The sequence below is a fragment of the Galleria mellonella genome, unplaced genomic scaffold (assembly GCF_026898425.1).
Source record: "Galleria mellonella isolate WM207_F2 unplaced genomic scaffold, CSIRO_AGI_GalMel_v1 utg32, whole genome shotgun sequence".
NCBI classification, from domain to species: domain Eukaryota; kingdom Metazoa; phylum Arthropoda; class Insecta; order Lepidoptera; family Pyralidae; genus Galleria; species Galleria mellonella.
Genome location: NW_026442075.1, coordinates 77,207 through 103,785, shown reverse-complemented (window position 1 = coordinate 103,785; position 26,579 = coordinate 77,207). Strand labels below are relative to the sequence as shown.

At 34.6% G+C, this 26,579-nt stretch overlaps 1 protein-coding gene across 1 annotated transcript in view; it reads right to left on the bottom strand.

The window, feature by feature from the left end:
- LOC113510702 (uncharacterized) overlaps positions 1–26,579 on the bottom strand; it is a 206,452-nt gene that overhangs the window by 143,059 nt on the left and 36,814 nt on the right. The gene's annotated exons all lie outside the window — the stretch shown is intronic.

Sequence of the window (26,579 nt, the reverse complement as noted above, 5' to 3'; positions counted from 1 at the left end):
TTGTAAGGTATCAAATAAATAATAGCCAATAATTGTAAATTTTATACACATGTATATTTTAAACAAAATGTAAATTTTTATTAAGAAAAAATAAAATAAAAAGCGTAAAACTAAATTATTAAAACATATTAATATATTTTCATTATTTAAATTATCCATTATTAGAATCGTTTCTAGGTCCAAATATTTTTCAATATAGTTTATGAATAGAAAAGATTTATTTACATTTAGCTAATTTATTGATTTATAGCTACAATTATAATACACGTTAATTTTTTTTTTATTATTGAGCATACATACAATTTGTTTAAGTATAAAAAAAAAGTTTGATCTTCTAATATTAATTTTTAAATAATTTTATTTTTAAATTCTCACCAAAGTTCCATTTTTCTCACAAAGTTTTAAAAATGGAACTCGTTTAAAAACTCAGGTGAATAACATTTTATGAAGTTAAAGTTTAACATTAAAATAAGTTTGCGAGCGCAGCGTGTTTTAAGCTACCATTGTTTCAAAATCTCCGAGTACCTGCTATACATTGTAATTGGTATTATTGTCTTCAAGTACTCACTTAGATTATTACTTTAAAATTATTATCTTTATTGCAACACATTAAGGTTTAAAATAGATCACAAGGGGTAGTTAAAACTACGCTACGTATTCATCTTGGCTTGGGTACATATTTATAATTGTTATTTTAACACGTTTTTACTATGGGGGTATATTTTTATTGTTGGGAGTAATGTTTTATACCAATACACAATAACAGGTAACGTTAAATATGAATATGGGTTTAACTTTAACGTGTGTAAATGAATTTTAGTCATGCAGAGTCTGTTCGGGTTGTACTAAACAACGATGTTATAAATATCGTTGCGTTTGCATTATGACATTAGAATTGGTAAATTTTATATATATATATATATATATATATATATATATATATATATATATATATATATATATATATATATATATATATATATATATATATATATATATATATATATATATATATGCAATTTAGAATGGCAAACAATCTGACGGCCTACCTGATTCAAACTGGTAACTGTCGCGTATAAACGTTATCAGTGCCATGGAAATAACAGAGTATACTGTTTCGCCCATGATACCCCCATGCGTTGCCATTCCTGAGTATTCCTCTGTACCCTGTAAATTCACTGCCATATCCCATAGCCATACAAACACAACTGCTTCACGGTAGAAACACGAATATGACAGAGGTGCCTAAGCAAACGATTTTTGTACACAGTCTCCCTAACAAAATAGGATCTTTTGTTAATCAACCAAGCAAAATGAAATATGAATTACTTAATAATTATAAAACCTTATTAATTAATATAGGCCTCCTTTAGGAACGTTTTATTAGTAGCTGCCACGTTTAGCAGGCGGGTTGGTAAGAGAAGTTAGCTATGGTGGAGAGCAGCGCCCCTCTTAAAACATCCCTCGATCATTAAGTTCCCTTAGTCTTTTACGATACTCATGGGAAAGGAAGGGAGGGCTTATTCCATATCGGAACCTACACGATGAGATAAAATAGATGTTACCACCAATAAATGTCTTAATTCCATAAATAGAATAAACTTCAGTTTATATTATAGGCTTGGAGCGATTTTTATTACAATAGTCTCTGATTTCAGTTCGTATAATCCGTAATGTTTGAGCATTATGTTCTTCATATCAGGTTACGTCTAGACGTAAGTTTACTGCAGTCGTTGGAACAGATACATATGTATTATTAATAATAATGCTATTACTAAATTTTTTTTTTTTTGTTATTTACGATAAGAAAATTATATTTTACTTTTTTTTTTTTTTTTTTGCGATTTTCGTACATCTTGGCGTCTTAAAAAAAAAAGAAGTCGCGGAATATCTCGTATTCGATGCAGAGACAATCTCGATAGATTCCACAAAGACCGGTATGGTTTGGTCAGAGATCGAGCGAGATGGAAGCAGTTGAAGGAGGCATTTGTGTAGCAGTGGAATACAGCATTTAGCCCAGCAGTGGCTATGATTGATTGATTGAAAAATGATAATTTATAAGGTTAAATAAGTTTATTTGAATAAGCATGATTTGTATTTGCATGACGACAAGAAAATTTACTTATGCTTTAAAAATTTTTTTTTACGACAAAAAAAAGGAAGTACTATTGTATATATATATATATTTTTCTTTATGAATTGTGTTGTTATATGTTATAGACAGATGACATTTAAAACTGAGAAAATAAGAATTTACTACACAAGAAGCGACTTTAATCGTAACAATATAAGTATGTGAACAAAAGGAAGTCAACCATATGGATTGGAAAGGTAATCATCTAAATCGGTTTAGAATTTGCGAAGATGTTGCATAATATATGCACAATTTGGTATGTTCGCTGTAACTGTCAACAGTTTTGTTCCTTTTTGTGTATTTCCTTCATTTAAACTATAATATTTATTATAGTATATTATACTATATAAATATATGTACTATTATATATATATATATATATATATATATATATATATATATATATATATATATATATATATAACAAAACAACATCTATGTAAATATGATAGATGTTGTTAAAGCTATATCTTTGCTTGAAATACACTTAATCTTTGTATAAACTTCTACGAAATATTGGCATTGGTGAGCCATAATTTTACCAGAGGGAGACTTTGTACAATAGTCGTTTGCTTGGGCACTTCTATCCTATTCGTGTTTCTACCGTGAAGCAGTTGTGTTTGCATGGTTGTGTTTCAGTTTGAGGGTAAGATATGGCAGTGAATTTATAGGGTACAGAGGAATAACGCCTAAGTTCTCAGTAATGTCAACGCATGGGGGGTATCATGGGCGAAACTGTATACACTGTTATGTCCACGGTACTGCTCAAGTCTATAGGCGACGGTTACCACTTTCCATCAACTTGTTTGCCATTTTAAGTTGCATAAAAAAAGTAAGGACTCCCGACACATGTTGAATAAGAGCCTTTTTAGTGAGAACAATTTGTTCTCATTATTAGTTGCTATGCTATTTTTTATTTGTTATTTATTGCTATGCTCCATGCATATCAGTAAATAAATAATGCTAATTTCCACTCAAGGTTTGCATGAGGAGAACTCTTACAGAATTAAGCTCGCCTGTTGTACATCTTCATTTAATATAAATTGTAACAATGTAATTTTTGTTTACAATAAAGTATAAATAAATAATTTTTAACATATGTTTTTTTATAACAGGTGGCAAACGAGCATGCATCTCATTTGATGGTAAGTGACTACCGCCGCCCATGAGCATCTGCAATACCTGCGACACTGCAAATGCGTTGCCGAACTTTTAAAAAATTGCATGGAAAACTATGAAAAATCAAAAATACTAATGGTTTCACATTAAATTTAGATTCTAATATTTTTCATAAATGATACGTGCTCTTCTGTATTTGGTAATGTACCTATAGTTTGCGAATTAGAACGGACGCCACAAGTGTAGCGTGGGATCAGCAAAACAAACAGTTGTTAAGTGTTTGTGTTGATTTCAGAAATAACGATTGCTGTACCCACAACACAGAGGTGGCGCCAGCGTCGCGGCAGTGGTTCTCAACATTTGTAACTGATTTTGTAATTTACACTCGATTACAAAACGAAGATAGGTCTCCCTCTGTTGGAAGGATTTGCTAGTAGTTAATTAAAGGCAAAATATATATAGTTATTGTACGGAATAATTAGTGTTCGGGTCTAACTTACATTTAAATGTTTTTTAATTCGTATTACTACAATGTGGACCCCACAAAGTACACATTCCACTTTTTTTTTATAACACAGGAGTTAAACGTGCATTTTTTTTTTTTTATACAACTTAGAATGGCAAACAAGCTGACGGCCCACCTGATGGAAAGTGGTAACCGTCGCCTATAGACATGAGCAGTACCATGGACATAACAGAGTATACTGTTTCGCCCATGATACCCCCCATGCGTTGCCATTCCTGAGGACTCTGATGTTATGCCTGTGTGCCCTGAAGCATGAAACTCACCTGATAAAAAGTGGTTACCATCGCCCATGAATACCTGAAATACCAGAAGAATAACAAGTGTGATACCGGCCTTTTAAAATAAAATATGTTTTTTTCTTGAAGGTTACGATATTGTATCGGTTCGGAAATACTGCTATTGGAAATTGATTCCAAAGCGTGATTGTGCGTGGAAGAATGTGCATTAAAAACACATGGTTAAAGACCGCCACTTATTCAACACTTTTAAGTACCTTACAAATTTTACGCTTTTTAGGCCAAAATTAGGACAAACAAGTTAAATTTTCAAATCCATATACAATTTGAGAACCACTGACCAACTTATTTTCTATACTAATGTAGAAAGTCGTTGAACCGTATTTCGCTAAATACAATGTAGTTAAAACATAAATAGGAGTCATTAGTTACTTACAAAATTACAGTGTTATTATAACTTATTTAACAACAGAGAAATAACATTTTGCAACAAAATATAAAATGCCACGTAAATCACTAAACAGACTTATACCGACTTATCAACAATGTTTTCACAGTTAGTATTACTAATATTACCTATAAATGTAAAAGTGAGTTTGTTTGTTTGTCATAGCGCCATAATGGCTTAATTAATTTAACTATCACTATGACATTTGGTATACACATGTGAATAAAGTCAACTTTTTATTTCGGGCAAATAAACATATTTCGATTAGGCGGACAAAGTCACGCGGAAAAGCTAGTATATACCATAAACTATATATTTGTTTGCTTGATTTAGGACAGTTTATCTTATATAATATGATCTATCTGTGTACTAAATTTAGTTTGAATCTGTTAAGCCGTATAAGTATGATTCAATAATAAACATTCAAGTAAGCAGAAAATTTTGTTTAGTTATATTTCGTCTTATACAAGTATATTTATAAAGGTTTAAGTAACAAATGGTTTAGTTAAAAATACTCTATATGTTATATAGGTTAATTCTTTTTTAGCTCATTACTAAAAGTTATTTCACTAAATATAGTTAATAGGAAATAAAGAAAAAAACTAAATTAATTCAATCAATATATTTATTTTCATAAACTGAATATGTATGTATTTAAATAATAAATAAGAATGGTATAATATAAATTAATATAATATGGTATAGTATAATATAAATTAATTCAACTAAACGTCATAGGTAATTTCGCTCAATTAAATTCATAAAGTATTAGAAAAGGAAGAAATAAAACTAAATTATTCAATCATTTTATTTATTTCGATAGACGTCGATATTGGCATGTATTATTTTAAACAGTTAATTCATATAGTAAACATTTGTTTAACAAAATTAAAAAATCACAGGAATTTTGCTCAATTAACTTCATAAAGAACAATTGAAATATCAACCTTAAAAATTTTAATTAGTCCAATCAATACATTTATATACACGTATTTCGATAAACGCAGATACGAAATTTAAACAATAAATTAGTAAATGCCATAGACATTCAATTAGTTTCACAAAGTGTACTTATACGAGGTCTGTCCGGAAAGTTCGTATAAAAGTGTTCTGGAATGCGAGAAAGAGGAGTGGGGAGGCCAGGTAAGCGCAGGACCCCTTCCTTATGTCCCTAACAATGCTTCAGTTCTGGTCTGACCGCCGTGCGGTGCGAACTGGCTTGTCACGCCATCTGTGAAGTTACCTCTTAACGAAACCCCGTCGGCATGGAGCCCGCTTCCGTTGAAGAGCAGCGCGTCGTAATCAAGTTTCTCTCGAAACTCGGCAAGAATGGCCGTGAAAGCAAAGAGTGGAAGACATCCGGGGAACCACGAACAAAAAAATCAAGAAAATCCCGCTCAAATGTCAAGACAATGTTGATTGTTTTTTTCGATGTTCGGGGGATTGTCCATCAAGAATTCGTCCCTCCAGGCCAGACAGTTGATGGAAAATTCTACGTCGATGTGCTCAGACGCCTCAAAGCTCGTGTGGCACGAGTTCGTCCAGAATTGGCGCGAGAGGGGCGTTGGATTCTTCACCACGACAATGCCCCTGCCCACACCTCTCTTGTTGTCCGTGAGTTTTTGAGTAAAAATTCCATTACGGTGACCGAACACCCCCCCCTATTCGCCGGATTTGGCCCCGTGTGACTTCTTCTTGTTCCCAAAAACCAAATTGGTACTTCGGGGGCGGCATTTGGGGGACATAAATGAGATAAAAAAAGCTACGACGGGGCAGCTGAGAAACCTACAACCAGAGGACTTTCAAGGAGCCTTCTCACAGTGGAAACGGCGTTGGCACAAGTGCATTATGTCACAGGGGAGTACTTTGAAGGGGATAAAATTGATTTACCTGAATAATTGTAAAATAAATTTTTAAAAAACTTTTATACATACTTTCCGGACAAACCTCGTATTAGATAACAAAGCAAAAACTAAATTAATCCAATCAATGCATTTATATATTTCGATAAATGCAGAAACGGGATATAAACAATAAATTAGTACATGTCATAGGTATTTCGCTCAATTAGTTTCAATAGTGTAATTATATTAGATAACAAAGCAAAAACTAAATTAGTCCAATCAATGCATTTATATATTTCGAGCAATGCAGAAACGGGATATAAACAATAAATTAGTACATGTCATAGGTATTTCACTCAGTTTCACATAGTATAGTTATATTAGATATAGTTAAATTAGTCCAATCAATCACGGAGTTATTCGACTATTTGTCGCCCCCATAATTTACTTCGGCCACCGCGGTAGATCAAAGTGGATGGTCGGCGCGAAGCACTATATCAAAATGTTTTTGATGCCGTTCATATGTAAAAATAGAGCTGATCTATTAGATTTGGTCGGATTTAAACGAGTGTCAGTCGATTTTATACCGCTTCAGAATGTTTGGTCTACGTGACATAATTTATTGTTAATTTACTGATGATCATCATAAATTAATAAGAGACACAATTTAAAAGAAATTTACAGATTTATGCAGGGCATATTTTTTTTTAAAATATCGACTTCGTAATATGGCCTGTATGGGAACTTCTATCTCACCTACTTCTGCCGCCTAAAAGCTTAGCGGATGGTTACTGATATCCATTAGATGGGCTGTCAGCTTATTGATCTATGAAGTCTTCCTTATTAATGACGTACGTTTACAAATAAATATTGGCTATACTGGATAAATTGGATAATCGTTTTCAAGTTATAAATAATTGCTTTAAAAATAAATAATAATAGAACAAAACTTTTAAATTTTAGCTGTTTTAGAATATTTTTTACTTACAATTCGTAAGAAAGAAATATTTATTTGGTACTTAATTCTAGATTTAGTTACAAAAAATATTATTATAATAAACAAAAATGAACAAAAAGTATTAGAAAAAGAATTAAAATGATGTCTCTCAACTGTATGCTTTTTTGCACTTGACGCTGATTTTTTGGTGGCGCCAATTTGAGATAATAGAATAAGTGCGGGTAAAGCCGTGAAAAACAGCTAATAACATTGCGTTATAAACAACGACTAATATGACCTAAAAAGTAAATTAAACAATATGGTATATTATATATTCACTAAAAGAGATGAATCTTTATTTAACATTCAAGATTGCTGAAAGCAACATAAGCATTTTAAAATGTTTTCACAGATACAAATGAGTTTCAAAAAATAAAATGAGTTTTAGAAAACAAAGTGGGAATTTAAAAAATCCTGTTAGAGGGCATTGAAATCGCTCCAAATATTCTACAAAGAAAGAAACCGTAGATTGACATTTAAAGAGTGAAAGCTTTTGCGAATAACCATAATTTGTGGATCATTAGCGATGGGGCTTGGAAATTACTTCGTTTGTTCACACGCGATACGCCGACGTAGAAAAAAATATCTCTCGACCGAAAGTCGAAGCATGCAACTAAAGTTTTATGCTGCCAATCTTCACGGCAAGAGTTTTATGAGCTATGCAGGAAGAACCAAACGATCGAGGCATCTTTCGTGTGTTCAAAGGTATCCTTACTTTCTCTGCAACTCTTGCACCAACAATTTTCTTTATGATCTAAGCAGAAACACCGAGCGATAAAGACACCTCTTGGGTTCTGAAAGGTATTCTTACTTTCCTTGCATCTATAATATATATTTGCTGCAATAATTTTCTTATCTCGTCTCGAGTCCTGAAACTCTTTACGCTTCGGTTATACTACATTATTCTGGTACCTGCATTTTTTCAATTTCACCTTTTAATTGCGTCATTCAAAATAGCAGTATATCTCTGTCCCGTATTTTTGTCGTGAGGCAGTTGTTGCTACATGCCTGTATTTCGGTTTGTAAGGTAAGATCTAGTAGTAAAATTATAATGTACTGGGATATAACAAGTCTTCAAGTACAGTAACGCATGAGGACTAACATTGGTATCACAGTGTAGTATGCCCATAATGATGTTCATATCTATAGTTTAAGGTTTCCACTTTTCATCACGTCAGCTAGTTTTCCATCGTTCCTCAACAAAAAAAAAATTATGATATATATAAATTTTTATATAGAAACTTCAACATTAAATTTTTCTAAAGTCAAATAGATTCTATTACACTATTTTTGGATTAAAACTAATCTAACTGCGACATCTATTTACATATGCTGTAGCATAATCTAATCTGTGCTCAAAACGTCTAGCTTGTTAGTAAAGTACAAAGCATTTGTTCAAATAGTTTATTAGATACATCTGTTCCCATATAGTAGAGTTGTAGCAGTGATAAATACTTCTAGATGTGACGACAGGATGAATGGGAGAATTAGATACATTCACAGGTATACTCGACTACAGTTTTTACTGAATCTGATAACGATAGTTAAGTAACCGTAGCCTGTGAATGCTTCCAAAACCGAAAATATCACTCATATTGTGAATGGAGATTTTAAGTCGCAATTTGAGTTTCATTTGTATGTTTTACTGCAGGGTGAAGTCGAAATTATTTACATCTTTTTAAAATTATGGTCTATCAGTGTGATCTATTAGTGTGCCTAGGAAAGATCTGTCCAAAACCTATAAAAAATTTTAAACCTATCATATTAACAGTTGGATGTCCCGAGAGCCACTTTCCTTTGGGAAAAAATATTCAATTTCACTAGTAATTTAAATTGAAATCATATTTATTCAAAAGACTTTGTTTAGAAAATAGACAAGCTGTTTTCATCATTTTTTAAGATTCTATTGCTGGGTTTGGAATATAGAAGAACACTTTCTTGAAGCTAATAATTTTTATTTCACTATTTTTTTGGTCGTATCCACACGGTCCATCAAGAATTTACAACGACAAGTTTTTTTAAATGTGTGATAATGGAATGGTAACTTCGCCCGCGTTATCGGTGTACGCTGGCGGGGTATCATGGGCGAAACAGTATACTCTTTTATGTCCAGGGTATTGCTCGTGTAGCAGGCGATAGTTACTAGTTTCCATCAGGTGGGCCGTCAGCTTGTTTGCCATTCTATGTTGCATAAAAAGAAATTAGCAAATTCAATGGTTTGAACTTGGATTCAATGTTAAGATCCCCGAATCACATGAAGCTAGGATCTCCGGGTTGCGCTGAATCGTTGTCTGAACGTGTTAACGTTAAAGTTAAAGCTAATGATGATGTAGTAATAGTACGAAGTTCTATGTATTTCTATATTCCGAAGCATATCCAAACTTCTAGTCTAACAATACAACTATCTAGATCTACTATGGCAACGGTCCAGATACTCCCAAATCCTTCCAAAGGTCAGTCCAAAATTAATGTACCTTATATACATCTTGATCCCCTTGTTCCACATGTAAATTATTATCGAAATTATACTATACACAATAAATATCTGCCCATAATCCATGGCAACATCCTGCTTGGCCTGGTTTCATGTACTTTATCTAGAATAGCTAGGATTATCGTAAATGATGTGTGGAGATATTCAAATGTCATTACCGTTGCCACGGTCGGAATAAATCAAATAGGTATAGCATAGATCAAACACGTCTAGATGAAGAATCGTGTGTTGAAAAACATTCCAAATAAGGATCAGTCGACTTTTACATGATGTGTCGTTTTTTATATTGAATGTTTGTCAGGATCTATTGAAAGACCGAATATATAATTGATTATATGATATTATTTAAAGTACTTGTACCTTATTCCACTGTTGTTATTGAAAAATGTCTTCAATGTTTGTACAGTCGATCGATTTTTATTACAATCGTATCCTTACTAATATTATAAATGTGAAAGTGAGTTTGTTTGCTTGTTACCTTATAGAACCTTAACGGCTTAGTCAATTATTATAAAATTTAATATCTACATACTAGATGGAATGGAAAACGATAAAGAATACTTTTCGTCCATCTTTTTTGTTTTATTCATTCATTCGTCATTCGTATATTATCTGTTTGATGTAAACATTTTTTTTTTATACAACTTAGAATGGCAAACAAGCTGACGGCCCACCTGATGGAAAGTGGTAACCGTCGCCTATAGACATGAGCAGTACCATGGACATAACAGAGTGTACTGTTTCGCCCATGTTACCCACCATGCGTTGCTATCCATGAGGACTAAGGTGTTATTCCTCTGTACCCTGTAAATTCACGGCATATCCCACCCTTTGAGTAAATAATTAAATTATGGTTTGTGTGGTTAAAGTTACCGATTACAAGATTAATGTTATGCCGACGACCGACTTCAAAAAAGTAAATTGATGACTAAATTTTATATTTTTCATGTTCGGTATTTAATCATTTATAAAAATGATGTTGTTTGAAAAATTCTTTTATCTGAAAGAATAAACTTCCAGAAACTAAACAACTGAACCGATTTCATTGATTCAATAGTTTAATTTTTAAATTAAAATAACCGATTTTGTCACGATTAAAGTGGACGTTTTTTTTTTGTTTAACAAAATCTTAAATTATATCATCATCGTCATATCTTTTAACTGTTCACTGCTGAACATAAGCCTCCCCTTAAGGGGGTTTTGACAGAAGTTGCCACGTTTGGCAAACGAATTGGCAACCGTAGTTAGGCTTTGGAGATGTTTTAAGAGCGACGCTGCTGCCCATTTCTCACTCTCCCTTAATCGTCTCCTACGACACTCACGGGAAAGAGAGGGGTGGCTTATTCTATGCCGGAGCTACACAGAAACTTGAAGTATATATATGACAAATTTGATCCGAAAACTCTTGACGCCTCCCGATATTAAAAACTCCCAGATAACTTTCGGCCACTACCCTAACAATATTGGATATTAATAACTAGTTGTATCAACATTGCGTCGACAAACAAGCTCCTAAACTTTACTTCTTTATAATCTGAATATATTTTATAATACCCCATAAAATCCCGTTTTACGCAAAACAAGGCCATCCATAACTTTTACGAGTTATTATTGTTATTAAACATGAAATTCTGTTGCATTTCTACCAGCTTAGTACCGGAATGCGCGAACCGTTATATGGAATATTGGGAGATCACAGCATCTATGAATTACGTTTCACGGTGCGAGATCAGATGTGCTCAGATCAAGAAATAAATCTGTTTTACTTCGCCATATTGGTTTTGTGGTTGATAATGGTTGGGAGCTGAATGCTAGTGGGGCAGGACTAGGATTTATTTTTAAAATACGACGATGAGGTCAAAGGAAAACATGTAGGTTTTGGAAGAAATTTGACTTTAACCTTGAAGTCTTATTAGTCCTGATTGATGAAGGACAGAAATAAAGATTCTCTATTAGTAAGAATTTAGTAAGAATCCTTCTACCTATTTAATATTTTTTACATGCCTGTGGAATTGTAGCCCTGCTTGCGCTACCGATATACGCCGTCTGAACACCGAGATAGGTGAGAATGAAAGCAGAGGGCCTACCACGAAATATTTTCCGAAATTTCGGGGATGAACGAAATAGAAATTTGATATTAAAATTACATAATACATGCCGTTTAAAATTATTAAAAATATTAAAATTATCGTTACTCTGGACTATTAGGATAGGATTTATGATGAACAAAACGTTAAGCTCCATTTACGGGTCGATATCTATATGTTATAATGCAATATTTAGGTATTAGGCATTAGGAACAAAAAAAATTAGGAACGAAATTGAGCCCGAAAATTCGGAATTTCATTTCATGCTAGGGCCCCAGATCAGTTGGCCCATCGTGTCGAATTCCACAAGAATTAACCACGATGATTTTCAGAGGAACCGCGTGGAGGTCGACCTTATAGGGCATATTGCTAGCAATAGGGCTATTAGACCCAATTACTAGCAAACCCTTATTCCTCTTATTCAATGTGTTGAAATAAATACTCAGTTATTAGTATATTGAATTCCATCAAAATCTATCCTATTGTTTTTTTTTTTTATACCACTGAGGTGGCAAACAAGCAAAAAGGCCCACCTGATGGTAAGTGGTTACCGTAGCCTATGAACACATACAATTTTTTTTTATACAACTTAGAATGGCAAACAAGCTGACGGCCCACCTGATGTAATGAAGTGGTAACCGTCGCCTATAGACATGAGCAGTACCATGGACATAACAGAGTATACTGTTTCGCCCATGATACCCCCCATGCGTTGCCATTCCTGAGGACTCAGGTGTTATTCCTCTGTACCCAGTAAATTCACGCCATATCCCACCCTTCAAACCGAAACACAGCCATGCAAACACAACTGCAATACCAGAGGTACTACGCGTGCGTTGCCGACCCTAAGTTTTTACATAATGCGTGCATAGGCATGGCTAAGATATAGAGAGGCATTTATAGACATAACCAATAAAATATTAATATTAAAGTCAATTCAACTAATTCAGTGTTGGAAATATTTGGAATAACTAAAAGCGAGATTTAATTAATAGAAAAGCAATAAAATTTCGACAAATGAATGCAACAAATGTTTTGGAGAATTTAATGCATACCAGTTTTGAAGGAAATCCGGCAGTTCACAGAACGCATATAGAAATGTAAAATATGGAAGCGACATTTGTAACCTTGTAATACCGTTATATTGGTTATAGTATAAGAATAATTATATTTATTCAAGTAAACATAAATATTGCTGTGTGGTCCCGGTATAGAATAGGCCACATTTTCCCGTTCGTGTTGTAAGGAACGATTAAGGGATTGTGATGGTTGAGCGATGGGCAACAGCATCCCACTTAAACTATAAGTATCATCAAAGCCTAAATGCACTTGCCAACTCGTCTGCCAATCGTGGCAACTAATTGTTCAGCACTGGACAGTTTACGGCTGACATGATAATGATGGAACTAAATTATAAGCTTTTATTAATAATTTATTTCAAACTTTTGCGTTGTTGTCACATATTTTAAATACACTATCGGGTACATAGATACTATTTACCTGCAATCGCGTCGCACTAATTCCCGATACTGTATTTAATAATATTTTTTTATAAAACAGGGGGCAAACGAGCTTGCGGCGCACCTGATGGTAAGTGACTACCGCTGCCCATGATCACCCACAACAGCAACAGCATTACAGGTGTGCTGCCGGCCTTTTAAAAAAGAATATGCTCTTTTTCTGAAGGTTATAACGTCGTGTCAGTTCGGAAATACTGCTGCTGGAAGTTGATTCCAAAGAGTGGTTGTGCGTGGAAAAAAGTGCCTTGAAAATCGCACGGTGGAAGACCGCCACTCGTCCAGATGGTTGGGATGCAACTTAAGTTTGTGGCGGTTGTACGGTGGTGAAAATCAGCAGCAGGTATCAATCCGAACAATAATAAATTCTTTATTAAGGTTACCAGGACCCATACATTTTATATTTTACAAATTATTATATTTTATTTATAATTATAGTTGGGTTCTTTCGGCAAGCAACGTAACACAATGATTCATGTAGAAAGAATCCAGTCTACATACCAACATGGCTACAATGAAATTAAATAACAAGGCACAAAAGTCGATGGGCCTGGTTTTTCAACCACACTCTTTGATTATTGTACATAATGTACATGAGCAGGGAACACGTGTAGATCGCCTATGAATAATCTTTCCAGTGTAGAAACAATATTATTATAAATTAGTCGATAAAACTTCATCAACTTTTTTCGAACGCCATTAAATCTGCAAACATTATGTTCACTACAACAATTTTTTAACCTATCAATAATTTATACCCACTTTAAGCCAAAGAGGCCTAAATCGATGCACTAAATGCTTATTTACACTAAGATCAATCGAGCGTACCATTTGTTCCAACAACAGCGATAAGCGGAACGCGTTTTTACATTGTATTATGGGAATGGGTGATACACTCTTAGACTGTTATACGACTTTATAATATATATGTATAATATATTTAATAGTATAAGAATAATTATATTTATTCATTTATTGAATAGTTATTTTTTTTGAGCGATGATCCCACTTAAACTATAAGTATCATCAAAGCCTAAATGCATTCGTCTGCCAATCGTGGCAACTAATTGTTCAGCACTGGACAGTTTACGGCTGACATGATAATGATGGAACTAAATTATAAGCTTTTATTAATAATTTATTTCAAACTTTTGCGTTGTTGTCACATATTTTAAATACACTATCGGGACTTAAAAATCAGGTACGTAGATACTATTTACCTGCAATCGCGTCGCACTAATTCCCGATACTGTATTTAATAATATTTTTTTATAAAACAGGGGGCAAACGAGCTTGCGGCGCACCTGATGGTAAGTGACTACCGCTGCCCATGATCACCCACAACAGCAACAGGTGTGCTGCCGGCCTTTTAGCATTACAGGTGTGCTGCCGGCCTTTAAAAAAGATTCTCTTTTTCTGAAGGTTATAACGTCGTGTCAGTGGAAAACAGGAAAAAAGTAAAATCGCACGGTGGAAGACCGCCACTCGTCCAGTTGGTTGGTATAAAACTTTAGTTTATTGCTGGTTGTATGGTGGTAGAAATCAGCAGCAGGTATCAATCCGAACAATAATAAATTCTTTATTAAGGTTACCAGGACCCATACATTTTATATTTTACAAATTATTATATTTTATTTATAATTATAGTTGGGTTCTTTCGGCATTTTCATGTAGAAAGAATCACGGGCACAGTTGGGCCTGGCCCAAGCAGGGATGTACAATCCACGTGCATGCAAACATTCCCGAAAACAACAGCCGGAACGCGTTTTTACATTGTACTCTTAGACTGTTATACGACTTTATAATATATATGTATAATATATTTAAAATACATTTTTGAATAGTTATTTTTTTTATGATTTTGCCGCGCATTCGAAATGTAATTTCAGTTGGAAAAAACAGGTAAGAAACTTAACTGTCATTTGTCTTAAAAGTTAGTATTGGTTTTATATTTAAACACGTAACTGACATGCTGAAATTTAAAATTTAGCTAATATTTGTATAATTTTTTTTAGAAAAAAAGGTTTTATTCAGGGTGTGTTGGCTTCCTTACGACTCACCGATGCTGGTCTTTCGTAAGAGCCTATACAGAGAGTGCTGGGCGCTACAATGAAATTAAATAACAAGCAACCGGAAGGAGACTGTACAAAAGTCGATTGCTTGGGTACCTCTGTCCCATTCGTTTTTCAACCGTGAAGCAGTTGTGTTTGCATGGCTGTGTTTGTCTTTGATTATTGTACATAATGTACATGTCATGTATGTTTTGAGAATATTTTAACACGTAAACCCACATTCGGACATTGAAATTTAATTTTGAAGTATGTATACGTTAAAAAAATATTTTCTGATACCTCTATTCGACAGGATTCGAACCCACATCTTTCCATCCGAGCTTAGTGTTCCTAGTTATACTATACCAAGAATATTATTATAAATTAGTCGATAAAACTTCATCAACTTTTTTCGAACGCCATTAAATCTGACGTGGGCGCCATCTACCAACAGTTATGTTCACTACAACAATTTTTTAACCTATCAATAATTTATACCCACTTTAAGCCAAAGAGGCTCGAGACGTTAATTTCTCAGACTAAATCCAATCTACTACCTACTGCTACTAAATGGCTTATTTACACTAAGTATCAATTTCCACAAGCTTCCATCACTAGCGTACCATTTGTCACAGATTCGTGACAATGTAACGTGACACCAAGAAATAACGATAAGCAGCTTAACCGACCGTTAGGTAACCTATAGGCGTGAAAATATCTGTTCTTAAATTAGCTAAGTGGCTTTATCGAGCTCTAATGCCGCGACAAATGGGTGCCTATTATGGGAATGGGTGATACACTCCGAGATAAGATTACGAACACGGTATCGACTATTTAGTAATTATTAGTAAGGGTTCGGTTTAGGTATTTTTAGTAGTTATTGCTTTTAATCCGTCGTGTGGTTGCGACACAGAAAGGGCCGCCTCATGTCGTAAGAGGGGACTAAGGGAACTTAATAGTCGAGGGATAGCGTCCCTCCTAAAATATCACCAAAATCCTAATTGCGATTAACAACTCGCCTGCCAATTGTGGTAACTACTAGATGATGATGATGATTGCTTTTAATGAGGTCATTTATCAAAGAATAGGCTAGATAATAGTAATGTGATACTGGCGGGTATCTTCTTTATTTGTGTATCAGATTCACTGATATTATGAAGATAGATGAAACAATTCAATTCAGTCTAGGTATATGAAATCCATTACTAAATTACTTGTCGTGCAAGAAAGAGGAATGTTAGTAACTTAGGGACTAGTAGCCCCAGTACTAACACGACATAAAATCTCCACACACTACTCCATTAAAATCATTGTGGTTATTTCTGCTGAATTCATCACGATGAGTCTACAGCCCTGACTTCCTCTTCATTTATCATCCCTTGTTGGTACCGTGTAAGTGTAAACCAATAGTAAAGGTACGGTTAACATTCCATTTTCATCCAATAAAGAAAGCGTTTCGAAAATACCATCCCTTTGTTGAGGTCACAGATCGTTTTTGTCACACCTTAGAATTTTTGTGACAAATGTCAAAATGTCATACAAAATCTTGTGTAGGTAAATTTCGTATCGAATGAACCAAAAATTGAAATACAAAGTAAATCTAGTTACGCCATCTATATTCGTCTGTATGTCAGATTAGTACTCGTATCGGTCAAGTATAAAACCGCATTATCTTTTGGCGCGCATTTATTAGCATTCCAAACTATCGAGAATCGAGAATAACGCCAATGCCCCATTGGCGTCTCGATTATCGAATGGAACGGTTCCACTGTAGAGTTTCGAGTGACGTTCGAATAGCGACTCGGATTGTTATTGGTTCGAATTTTGAATTCGAAATCAAACGCGTGCGTGCGTTATAATGCATCATTCCGTAGTGTTAAGCCAAGAACAGTTATTAGAACCATATGGAAATGTCAAACCTTCGAGACGCAACACTGTATTTGTTTAATAGATTTCCCTTTGTTTATTTTTGGAAGTTTTCTGTGGATTGTGTAGGTATATGTTTAGTTTTGTATTATACGCAATATCAATTATTAGATAGGTAAACATTCAGAGGGAGACTTTGTACAAAAGTCGATTGCTTGGGTACCTCTGTTCCATTCGTGTTTCAACCGTGAAGCAGCTGTGTTTGCATGGCTGTGTTTCGGTTTGAAGGGCGGAATATGGCGTGAGTTTACTGGGTACAGAGGAATAACACCTGAGTTCTCAGGAATGGCAACGCATGGGGGGTATCATGGGTGAAACAGTATATTCTGTTATATCCATGGTACTGCTCATGTCTATAGGCGACGGTTACCGCTTTCCATCAGGTGGGCCGTCAGCTTGTTTGCCATTCTAAGGTGGAAAAAAAAACCCTAAAAGGAATTTATTACTTTATTTTTTTTATGAGTGAAAATTGAATTGCAACCCCGTCTGCGCTATCGGTATACGCTGGCGGGGCACCAGTGACAGGTGATAGGTGAGGGTGAAAGCAGGTCAGTTAGCCCCTCATGAAGAATTTCGTGAGAATTAACTATGATGATTTCTAGGAGGAACCGCGTAGAGGTCTGATTACATTGCTTGCAATGGAACTGTTAGATCCCATTACTAACAATCGCTTTCACACTTGTATCTTCTTTATGATGGTCCCCATGCGTTGCCATTCCTGAGGACTCAGGTGTTATTTCTCTGTCCCCTGTAAATTTACTGCCTCATGGCTGAGTGACGTAATTATGACTGAATGAATGAATGAAATGACGTAAATATGAATTTAAATTTGAATATTGAGCTTGAAAAAACAATGCACAACTATCGATTATATTGACTACTAGAGTATTTTAGGTACGTCAATTGTTAAACACTCCATCTATATGCATATAATCCATGTCGCTATAGCAACGAGTTATAATTACTCAACTTTTATATCTGTATGACAAGATAATGTTATTCTGCGAATAGTAATCGAAATATATTATCTGTCGTCGACCACACAACTCTATCGATAGTTTCTACGAATTGATAATCGAGACTAATCGAATCGATTAATATCGCTCGTCCGAGTGGCGATTCGTTAATGCGGCGATTTAACTAAGACTTTATGATTGATCGACCATTTCCATCGTTAAATAACCGCAAACTATGAACAATGTATAACCTCAAGTTTTATTTATTACTTAACTAGTTTGACTAACTTTGATTTTTAACTGACTTCAAACCAAAATTTGTCATTTTTTACGGTTCTCGATACAGTAATTTTTTATGTTTGTTTATTAAGTCATAACTCCGTCATTCATAAACCGATTTGGAAAATTCTTATTTCATCTGAAAGAATATATATTAAGATTTATCTCATACAAATTTTATGGAATTCGGTTTAGTAGTTTAGTGTTTAGATTAAAATAACTGTTATTAAACGGGGGGAAAGGGATTGTTAATGATGGAGACTGAGAATCCCATTGCTAGCAATATACCCAACCAGGTCGACCTCCTCGTGGTTCCCCTTGGAAACTATCATGATTAATTCCTGATGAATTCATCATGATGGGCTAACTGGCCTGTTTTCATTCTCATCTATCGCCCTTCACTGGTTTTGAAAATTTGTTGTTAAAATATATAATATATATATGTTATATATATATATATATATATATATATATATATATATATATATATATATATATATATATATATATATATATATATAAATGATTTTTATATACAAACTCTGAAGACACTTTCTCCTTCCGAGTTCTAAAGTTTGACTGGCAGAAATCCCTTTAAGGGATAAGTCCGCCTGTGTATATTTTATTATATTAATAAACCTAATGTCTATTCTATAAGTAAATGTACAGAAGCATAGAAATAAATAAATAAATGTACACTATAGATAAGATATAAGAGTGATTTCATAAATAAGATAAACATAAGTTTCCGACGTCGATTCCTTCCGAGATCATCGTAATAAAGGACACCTTGCGGGAATAAATTGTTCAAATCAGGCGTGAATAAACATGGACGTTGCGATCCGTGGACAGAAATAAACTAGACAGGCAAAAAGACAAACAAACAATCACGCGCCCCATCCGGGACTTGTTGGTGAACTTTGCGCAGTTGTAATAAGGGTGGTATTGGTGTAACAATATTGGGATTTCCATGCGAGACTTGTACGACGTCTGTATTGTGAGACTGCTCTCTGCTAATTACTTTCCGTCAATGTTTCATCCTTTTGTCTTTGTGTATTTAACACTATTGCTATTTAATTTGTTGTTATATAGACATTTAAATCTTTATATATATATATATATATATATAAAGATTTTATTATAAGATATTTGTATACAACTGCACACTGGCAATAACCTGTATACTTTTAAATTTAGGCTTCATTTGAGCAGGGAATGATAGATTTTTTTTTAATATTGTACTATTTTATTATATATGATAGGCAGTCAGAAATCGAACCCACCTCGTAATTTTAAAACCGCACAATACTCTTTCAGTGTTTACTGTAAAATTATTCGCAGCTGAAATTTATCATCGTATACCTATTATCATAGTAATACTAACCGATAAAACGGTAACAACATTTACGAGCACAGACCGGGCCATGACTGACATACACACATACGTAATGAAAACGATCTCATTGTGATAGAGGGCGTGGGCGTCTCTAATAAGGCTTTCATGCGTTTCTCTAACCTGAGTTATTGCGTGTTGTACCTGTTGATTTAATCGACTCAACTCCTCTATGTAGTTCAAGTTTTGAATACATTTAAGAAATTCAATTTATAACGGATACTTTGCATAATAATAGAATAGAATAGAATAGAAAACATTTATTGCCGGTAAACACATAATCACAATAGAAAATATAGAAAATACATATGCAAGAAGTGTCCCATACTAGGCAAAAGGAACCGGCTCAACTGATGCTGTGAGTGTCCCAGCGCAATGTGAACAGCTGCACAGCGCTGGTTCTCAGCCAGTCCCTTGACAAAATACAACCAAAATGCAGGGTGCCACTGCAATTGCCTCTTACAATAATTATTTCTTGGATAATACTATACGAGTATAATACGATATACTACTGAATAAAAAGGAAAGAAGTTATAATATTTGTCACTAGGGGGAAAGGGATTGTTGGCAATGGAGTTTGATAGCCCCATTGCTAGCAATATAACCTATCAGGTCAACCTCCACGTGGTTCCCCCTGGAAACCATCGTGAACAATTCTTGTTGAATTCGTCATGATGGGCTAACTGACCTGCTTCATCCTCACCTATCATCCTTCGCTGGTGCCCCGCCGGTGTATACCAATGGCGCGGGTGGGGTTACCATTCCATTATCACCCATTAAAAGAAAATATTTAATAATACTAATAAAATAATACCTGCCGTGTGGTCTCGGCATAGAATGAGCCATTCCTTCCCTTCACATGGGTGTCGTAAGAGGCGACTAAGGGAATTTAATAGTCAAGGTGTTTTGTTTAAACTATTTTATTATTTATAAGTAAAATTCAGAAAACAGCAGGAAACAATCTTATTTTAAAAAGTGAACAATACAGATTAAACAGAATATGTCAAAAGTCTTGATCAACTATCAATCTCGGGGGGAAAGGGATTGTTAGTAATAGAGACTGAGAATCCCATTGCTAGCAATATACCCAACCAGGTCGAACTCCTCGCGGTTCTCCCTGTAAACTATCATGGTTAATTCCTGATGAATTCATCATGATGGGCTAACTGGCCTGTTTTCATTCTCACCTATCACCCTTCACTGGTGCTCCGCCAGCGTATCCCGTTAGCACAGGCGGGGTTACAATACCATTTTCGCCCATCAAAAAAAAAACTATCAATCTATGTTAAACGTCAAAACAAAATAGAAGGCGGCAAATTTAAACATTAGAACAAAAATATTAACTACATATTAAACTGGCCTTATTTAACTTAAACAGTTATATCTATACAGTTGTAAGTTACTATTCGATTTATAAACGTCAAAACATCTAGTTTATTTACTAACCTCAAATGATATCAAATATGTAACAAAATATATAACAATCAAATTATGAGACAATGCGAAAATTGTTAGCGAGAGAAAAGCTCAAAGTACAGTATATTTTCACTATTTATGCAGTTCGGTGGACGTAAATTGTATAGAAAATATGAATGGAAAATAAATTTTGTAGAAAGTAAACCAATTATTATCTATGAATGACTTTCATATCAAAGTAATGTAACAAGCTTTTTTTTTATGCAACTTAGAATCGCAAACAAGCTGACGGCCCACCTGATGGAAAGTGGTAACCGTCGCCTATAGACATGAGCAGTGCCATGGACATAACAGAGTATACTGTTTCGCCCATGATACCCCCCATGCGTTGCCATTCCTGAGGACTCAGGTGTTATTCCTCTGTACCCTGTAAATTCACGCCATATCCCACCCTTCAAACCGAAACACAGCCATGCAAACACAGCTGCTTCATGGTTGAAACACGAATGGGACAGAGGTACCCAAGCAATCGACTTTTGTACAAAGTCTCCCTCTGGTAAGCTAGCTACCAGTGGGGGGAAGGGATTGTTAACAATGCGGACTACCAGACCCACTGCTAGCAATATACCCTGTCTGGTCAACCTCCCTCCCCCCCTGGAATCCATCCGGCTGAATTCCAAGTGTATTCATCAAGGTGGACTAACTGACCTGCCTTTTCATCCTCACTTATCACCCTTTACTGGAATCCCGCCAGCGTACACAATTAGCCTATGCGAGGTTGCCATTGCGTTATCATCTATAAAAAAAAACTAGCTACCAGCACCGACCGATAACGCAGGTCACCATTGCATTTTAAACGTTAAAAAATACTTTTTTCTTGTAGAAAAACCGGTAATTAGTATCACGATGATAACTTGTCCTAATTATGTTATGAGTCATTTAAAAAGTACGATTTTTTTTAAATAATTGTGTAATAATGTATTTATATGTTTGTATATTTATATATGGATTTATTTAAGTACATATTAGTAACTTAAAATACATATGTATTTATATATTCACATTATTGTACGTATGCATGTCTCTATATGTATTTAAAAACGAACAGTTTCGTACCTCCAGTCAAACTGTTTATAATTACTCCTCTCCATCCAAAGGTTGCCTGGAAGAGATCGCTCTTAGCGATAAGACCGCCCATTGTTTTCTCAGTGTGAACATTTCTTGTAATTGTTTGTATTTATAATAAGTTTACTATTGTAATCTTATTGAGGAAACAATAAAGAGTATCTATCTATATATCTATCAATATATTAATATTTATTTATTTATTTATTAAAGGCAAACAAACAGCTAAAATAATACATATTTATATACTTAAATAGTAATTTGGTAGCCACTAGAATTTGCACAAAATAAAATACAAGTAAACGACACACAAAATTGGACAATACAAAATTAAACAAAATTAAACAAATATAAACAAAATAAATCAAGCAAATACTATTGAAAACTGCAGCAACATTGTCAATAATAATGCTCAGAAGTTAATAAAACATTTTTTTTTTTCAGAAAAACACATTATTTGAGAATAATACCTGTATAACCATTAAAAAAAATTGATAATAATTTAGAATAAAAAAAAAATTAGGAAAAATTAAGACTTCTGACTGTATATTAAAGAAAAATTATATAAAAAAGAAATCTTTGACAACAAATAATTGAAAAAGTACATTTTATATTTTAGTTCTTCAGATAGTTCTGAATAAGATAGAAACTGTAAATCATAAACTCCTTGAAAGCTTTAAAGTGATCGTCAAACAATGTAAGCTAAGGTGATAAAATAAATATTTTATGCCCGGGCTGTTTTGTAGCATTATATTATGATATCGGCCTTAGATATTGCAGGATTTGAAAAATGTTGGTAATACAATCTAATGTAAAAGGCGAGTGTTAGGCAACAAAAAGCTGAAATTATGCGACTCTTAAATTTTTAGTTATAAACGCTAACATGTATTATTTTTTTTTTTTATCATTCTAGGTATTTTTTTTAATGGTTGAAAAAGGAATGGTACCCCACCTGCGCTATCGAGATACGCTAGCGGGGCACCAGTGAGGGATGATAGGTGAAGATGAAGCAGTCAGTTGGCCCATGGTGATGAATTCATCAAAACATAATCATGGAGGTTTCCAGGGTGAACCGCGTGGAGGTCGACCTGTTAGGGTATATTGCTAGTGATAGGTCTGTTGGATCTCATTACTAACAATCCCCGTGCCCCTTACATTTAGTATTTGTGATACACGTTTTTAAGTAACATTACTAGATCTATCCTGTGGTACATAATGTATCCTGTGTACCAAGTTAGGATATAATTTACCCGTGTACTAAATTTCATTTAAATCCGTTTAGTAGTTTTTACGTAAAAGAGTAATAAACATCTATACATTTATCCATCGTTATAAAGTTTCGCATTTATTATATATAATAAAATTTCTACATTTTTCAATTATTTTCCAAATTTTGAGAGATATTATATAGTGTCCAGGAAGACTAGACTTGTTTAAGACGTACTAAAACTTGTCAAACGAGCTGACGACCACCTAGAAGTAATCGTGGCTGTAAACCGTCGTCTACTAGCCTATTAGTAACTGATATCTCAGAAGGTGTACTTAAATTTATTTTAGATATTTAACGCATCGCTATTTTAAATAGATAATGTTTTCTTCTAATACAAAGGGTAAAAAACCATACGGTTCGCCTGATGGTAAACACTTATATAGTATCTACTTATATATTCCCATTCGTGTTTCAACCGTGAAGCAGTTGTATTTGCACAACTTGAATTTGAAGGGTGGGATATGGCAGTGAATTTACAGGGTACAGAGGAATAACACCTGAGTCCTCAGTAATAGCAACGCAGGGGAGGTATCATGGGCGAAACAGTATACTCTGTTATGTCCATGGTACTGCTCATGTGTATAGGCGACGGTTACCACTTTCCATCAGGTGGGCCGCAGCTTGTTTGACATTATAAGTTGTATGAAATATATATATTCGTATCTAAAGAAAAATTAAGTTAATAGTTTTATTGTAAAGAAATATAATGCAGTTGCAGATAATGGAATTTTTATTTATTTATTTTATTTTTATACAACTTAAAATGACAAACAAGCTGACGGCCCGCCTGATGGAAAGTGGTAACCGTCGCCTATACACATGAGCAGTACCATGGACATAACAGAGTATACTGTTTCGCCCATGATACCTCCCATGCGTTGCCATTCCTGAGGACTCAGATGTTATTCCTCTGTACCCTGTAAATTCACTACCATATCCCACCCTTCAAACCGAAACACAGCCATGCAAACACAACTGCTTCACGGTAGAAACACGAATGGAACAGAGGTACCCAAGCAATCGACTTTTGTACAAAGTCTCTCTCTTCATCATTTTCACCATATCAGCCGGCATTTGACTACTATTGAACATAGGGCCTCCTCCATAGACTGCTATAAGGAACGGGATCATTCCTTATGGCAGGTTACCAATGGGATAACTTTGCCAGTAATTACTACGCCAATAGATATTTATTTATTTATTTAACCCTTTATTGCACCATAAACAAAAATATACAATGACAAGTGAATAATTCAAGTGAAATACAGTAACATAAATACAGATTGAAATATACACATAAAGGTACAAAAGGCGGTCTTATAGCTAGGGCAGTCTCTTACAGACAACCTTTGGTTAAAAGAGAACAGATAGAAGTGGTTAGGTGGCGCAAGAGTGAATCAATAATTTTTCGTGCACAAAATACAGAAACCTATAATGCACAAAAATATCAAATACATATTAGGCTTTAACTGTGCACTGCTGAACACAAGCCTCTCCCTAGGAGGGTTTGCTAGTAGTTGCCACGATTGGCAGGCGGGTTGTTACGCTTTAGAGATGTTTTAGGAGGGACGCTGCTGCTCATCCCTCGCCTTCCCTTAGTCGATTTTTTTTATTTATTTATTTAATAAGGTTCACATACACCCACGGGATAGGAAGGGGTGGCCTATTCTATGCCGGGACCACACGGTTGAAATGAACAAATGCATAATATAAAATAATAAAAAGCAAATTATAAAGTAGAATAATAAAGCGTATGATGATTATGAATCACTTTCAAACGTGTAAACACTGATTTTACAAGAGCATCCATCAATTGAAGCGTGATTTTATGTGAAGAGCCAACAACGCCATAAATTGAGACAATTTATTCAAAAAACGTGACAGTGTAAATCAAAGTTACATCAACACAATGATAATAAAAACCCACGCTGTCTCGTCCTGGGCAGAGATGGAATCAGGAAATGCCGGCCACCTGGACAACAGCCTCTGTTCTCAATTTTTATATCGTCAATAATCTCAAGAACGAAAAAACGACAAATTGTTCATTATAATAAATACATTCGGGGGGGGGGGGGGGGTATAATTTAGGAAAGTTACTAGCTATAGGCCCTCGTCAGGACCACGACGTCCACGTAGTCCCCCCTGTAAACCTTCGTGCTGAATTCCAGGTGTATTCATCACGACGGGCTAACTGACCTGCCTTTTCATTCTTACCTATCATTGCTCACTGATGCCTCGCCATCGTATTCCGTTAGCGCAGGTGGGGTTACCATTACTTTATCATCCATTAAAAAAGTAAGTACGTTTATTTTATAATAACAGACAATTCTCTATAACAAACTAGCTTTTACTAGAGGGAGACTTTTTACAAAAGTCGTTCATGGCTATATTAGAGGGTGGGATATGGTAGTAAATTTATAGGGTACAAAGGAATAACACCTGAGTCTTCAGGAATGGCAATGTATGGGGAGTGTCAAGGGTGAAACAGTATACTTTGTTATGTCCATCGTATGCTGGGACCTACACGGCGATAGTTAATAAACAATTAGTGCAAATCTACTGCCAGATCCAAATCTATGGGTTTTGTTAAGAGATACTAGCAACCTTCAGACCCATTAGACATGTGATCAGAAATATACCTAGAAAAAATATGTTTAGCAGTGGACAGTTTTTAACTGCTATAAAAGATTATACCAGAGGGAGACTTTGTACAAAAGTCGATTGCTTGGGTACCTCTGTCCCATTCGTGTTTCAACCGTCA